Consider the following 5434-nt stretch of genomic DNA (forward strand, 5'->3'; position numbering starts at 1 on the left):
TTCCTATACACGTGTATCAACCTAGACTCAAGAACACCGAGGTTTATCTAGGTTGAGGCCTCCTGTGGGATAATAGCCCTATGACATGTGTATTGTCTTATGAAATGGATGATTTTTTTATAGAATCTCCCCTCTGCAAACAAAGTCTTGACCCCTTGATATACCAGGCCAAAGATGCACAAATAAACAGACCGTGTTAAACCCTATGGTAAGACTACCCCTGATGAAGCCAACTACCCCAAGCCTATCATAACGTCTGATAGGCATGCCTGCTCCGCACTGGTCGTCCCGCGCGTCCTGTACCATCACTGAACACCATCCAGAACTCTCTGCCTTTCGCCCCAAGGCTACAGAAATGTTTCTAGTCCCTTTTCCTTCCCAACGTCATATCTTTCTTCGACGCTCATCGTCAGACCATCCCGCAACATTAAATGCTATGGGACGGGTCACTGCAACTCCACACCACCCCATGACCACGCCTCGCAGAAAGAAAGTGTTTGGGAAGGGAAAAAACACTTGAGTAGGTAGCATTAAATGAGACTTGACTGGTTAGGTGAGTACCTGCTTCTACGACCAGCAAGGGCTGGTCGCAAGACCTAGCTGCACAACCAGGGGGCTGGTCACGCGAGCTTCACCCTAGTTGCGTGGTGTGGCTATGGTCTTGAACAAACCTGCTGAACACTGACATTGCGTGGTGTGGGACCCACCACGTGGTGCACCCCTTACCTATTACAGTGACAGGAGGAGAAAGCCGCGTTGATCCTAGCAGGCTGTCGATAGAGAGGGTCACAACTGGGCATCGGTGCATTGATGGTGTAGCTAGGTATCAGCACGTTGATGATGCAGCTGGATTGAGTGGACGGAGCATGAATGAGGCCTAGATTGTATTGCTGGCTGCGGGCGCGATGGAAGGCAAGAATGCCTTTATGGCACAGTGGAAGGCTCGATTGATGGGAGAGTAGGGAAAGATTTATGAGAAGAGGGGGTTTTCAAATTGATCATGACTAACTATTTGGGAAAGTATTTTGGAAGGAGGTTAATTGATTTATGTGGTATTTTAGAAGGAGATTAATTGTTTTGGGTGGTATTTTGGAAGAAGATTAATTATTGTTGAATATAGATGGAATGAAATAATCATGAAGGTGCTTGGTGTTGTGTCATATGCAGAACTTAGCCGTTAGATGCAACGACACAAGCATGAAATAAACCTTGGTTGTTGTATGTGATTGATGAGGATGTACCTGAAGGTGCTGGTAGTTGTGTGTGCACTTTTTGGGGTGAACATAGGATAATTTTTACTCATGCTTTTATATGTAGTTTATGAATATATATTGATAACTATGCAATTTCTAAATTAATCGTGCGTTAATTTTAAAGGGGAAATCAAGTATGGGGAGGATGGAGGGACAACGCAATCTCGGCCATTGGATTCAAATCCGATTGGGGCCTAATTGATGTGGTTTTATGGCCTAATTGATGATAAATGGATTGGGTTTTATCCTAATTAATAACTAATTGATTGTGGATTCTAAATTAATTGCTAGTTACTTTGGAATGGGATTTCATGTGAGCACAGGGTGGAGGGACAATGCATTCTCGGCCATTGGATTTAGATCTAATGATGTTGTTTGTTTTGTGGATATTTTGTGGGGGTGGACATAGAATTTTCAACCGTTGATTATAACGCAATTTCGGTCATATGAAACGAATCTTGATTGTTGGATGGATTGGTTGTTGATAGATATGAGGTTGTTGGTGTTCTGTGAACATTTTACGGGGTGGACATAGAATATTTTCAACTCACGCTTTTATAGTTTATATTAGATAATGTTAAATCCATGCACCTTTTAGGATTTGACACCATACCCTAAATGTCATTGACCCAGAGTGACCCCACATGATACTATGATATGAGCGTCAAATTCTAAAAGCCACACGAAATTAGTATTATATTCTAAAATATCCCCCTAATGGCTAAACTCTACCTCGAGTATTTTGTAACCCATTCACACCTAATTTTCTGATCTAGCGATGTGTGCCACAATTTGGTCTCAGAGCTCCTTCCCAAACTCCAGCGGCTAACATCAAACTACGTGCAAGGGATGTAATATGCTTATGTAGAAGATAGAGTCATTAGTGTATCTCCAACAGTACCAAATCATCTAGCTCTATAAGAGTACATGTTAGTATTTATCCAACCGTGGAGGAGATAAGAGATAAAAGCTAGCTACTAATTAATAGGTAGTCTATATGTAGTGGATTCCAAGACATATGCAAGTTTTTATAACTCTAATACACGTGCATCCATATTAGTTTTGAAGAGTGTGCTATAGCTAGTTAATTGGAGAGATAATCTATATTATACTATCTACTGAGTTCCTCGGTAACATATTGTATAATAAAATAGCAATGTTTTATTTGGAAAAGTTGATATTCGTTCCTATAGTTTTGACGTATGAATAGGGTTGAAAAAAACTAACCGCCAACCCGTGCTGATAATCAAATAAGTTCACTTCCATTTTGCCATTTCATTCATTTTAGTATGGTCTTAACTTTGGAAAAACACTATAACCAAATAAACCAAGGGTTATTCTGTAGAGCATTTTTTTTTTGCCTAATTTAGTAGATTTTGTGTGCAATTCTAATGTTGAAGTCAGTTATATCACGATTCATGAGTACTTACATTTTACATATGCTTTGTTTTAGCTAATGGATTGTGCATATAACATACTTTAGAAATGCTACAAACGGAACGTATAGGTTAGATCCTGAATTAAACCCTAGCGCCGCCATGCCTCTCGCCCTTGCGGTGAAGCTACCACCGCCACCCCCTCTTTTTGTCGTCCCCTCCCTCCTCCACCACCAGGCACCTCTCTGGAGGTGAAGGGGAGGGGGGCTGCAAGCTCCAGTTAGCTTTATTAGGTTATCTTAGGTTCTACAATAATGAATAAAGCGCTTAGTGTAGTCTATTCCCCCAGCTTCTCGTCGTGCTCATTGTTGCCAGAGTCATCATCATGGTCACCAGACTCACTGCCATGTCTAATGAACACCGAGCCACTGTTTATGGCCTCCAACAGAAGGTCATGGTGCGGATAGGCTTGTATGGGGAGTTTTGCTACCTTCGTTTCTGCTCGGTTGGAGTAGCCGGCGACGGCACCCTGTACGGTGTGGATCTTGTGGGGAATGTATCCAACAGATTTGAAGTTTGTCAAGCTTGCTGTTTTAAGGCTCCCCAGTTTGGGTTTTGTTCTGGGTCTCCCAGTTTCTCCCATGTGATGCCAGCTGTGTTTTCTGGGTCGCCGTTTCGACTTGGTTCGATGCTGGTGTAGGATTCAATTGTTGTCGGATCAGAGAAGATGAAAGTTGATGTTCTTTCAGAGTTATTCAACCTGTCGACAGCCGGTGAACTGAGGGTCACCACGTGCTAGCTGTTGGTTTTGACATCTAGGATCGAATAATTATAGGAACACAAGAACAAAAGAGTTTCTGAGGCTGCGATAGCTTAGCCTTTACTTTCCTCTTGATCTGAGCTCGCTAAGTACTTTCGAGCTTCTCGACCTTACAACTTGATTGACTTTATTCTCATAGCTTTTCTCTTCTTTAAGACAAAATATGGGGTGCCCCTCCCTTCATTATATAGGAGCCAAGTACTAGACTCTGAATCCTACTCCGATATAATCCTATTCCTACTCAGACTCTAATTCTACTCTTATTAGGACACAATTTTAACTTTTACATGGACTCTCATGCATACCAAAACTAAACCTACCATAAAACAAGATTAATTTCCAACATGCCCCCTTAATCTTGTTTTCCTCACATTACAGTGGCGCCGGGTGGTCATCCTCCTCTGCAGCCATAAACAACATCTTCTCCTATTTCTTCACCTTCTCACATTCCCACTGGAAGTGCCCGTAATCATTGCACTTGTAGCACCTCACTTGAGCCTTGTCGAATTTCCGATTCTTGCTACCTCGTCCACCGCTGTTGGAGGAGCTGTCACCACCATCCTTCTGCTCCTTAGTCCTCCATTGTCCTCGAGTGAGCAACATATGCTTATCTTCAACCTGCTCCTTAGCTCTCCATTGGGCTTTGGTGAGCAACACATGCTCAGCATTGATGTCGACGTCGTCGTTGTTGCTGCGCAACCTTACCTTTCTTTGTACGCCTGGAGCCTGCCGAAGACCTCCTCGACTATCATGGTCTCGAGATCATCGAATTGCTCGATTGAAGTGGCGATCTGTAAGAACTTGTTTGGTGTGGCTCTGAGGATCTTCCTTACCACATACGAGTCCTCCATCTTATCGCCGAGCCCACAAATCGTGCTGACGATGGAATTCACCTTCATTGTGAAGTCATCGACCGACTTCATGCTCTTTATCCGTAAGCCATCTAGCTCTTCTTTGAGGGTTTGAACATGAGCATCCTTGGTGTGTTTGGCACCTTGGTACATCACCTTGATGCACTCCGATGCCTCCTTGGAAATTTGCTTCTCAGATACTGCCCGCAGCGTCTCCTCTAGGATGCCTTGATACATGGCGGCAAGCGCTATCTGGTCCTTCTTCATTTCCACCTTTTCCTTCGGGTTATCGTGCTCGACAGCGTCTAGCTTAGCCTTTGCTTTCTTCTTGATTTGAGCTCGTTGAGTACTTAACCAAGTACTTCTGAGCCTCTCGACCTTACAACTTGATCGACTTTATTCTCATAGCCTTTCTCTTCTCCGAGCACATTATGGGGTGCCCCTCTCCCTTCATTATATAGGAGCCAAGTACTAGACTTTGAATTCTACTCTGATACAATCCTATTCCTACTCAGACTCAAATCCTACTCCTATTAGGATACTATTTGAACTTTGACATGGACTCTCATACATACCAAAACTAAACCTACCATAAAACAAGATTAATTTCCAACACTGGCTGGGGTCTCTTGCGGTCAACCAACACTTGGTGTCCCTTCCACTTCTTGGTCAGCTGATATTGTACCTGTTCTTGGTGTTCTCCTACGCCATGCTTCAACTTGGTGGCCCGTGGATTGACGAGAGCTGGATTTGAAGAAACGACATGATGCTTCCTTGTATTTTTCTTCTTTTCCATAAGCTTGTTTACCAATCTGGGGACGTAAGCTCTATGTTTAATTTAATATAATCTAGGGCTTTTGGCTACTTTAGTTATAATTAAAAAAAAGTAGAGTTGTAATCTACGAGACATTAAGTTACAACCATACATAAATAAAAAAATTGAGTTGTAATTACATTATGGATGAACGTAACTCCTAATGAATTCTTTTCCTAATAATGCACAACCTAAGGAATACGATTGTAATTGTAGTACAATCTAAAGCATAACTCTAGTCCTTCTGGACGTGCAATTGCAATTATAATATATATTAATTGTAATTGATTGTAATTCGTTAGCTTTTTGTGTTGCACGTA

The sequence above is a fragment of the Phragmites australis genome, chromosome 11 (genome assembly GCF_958298935.1).
Source record: "Phragmites australis chromosome 11, lpPhrAust1.1, whole genome shotgun sequence".
NCBI lineage: Eukaryota > Viridiplantae > Streptophyta > Magnoliopsida > Poales > Poaceae > Phragmites > Phragmites australis.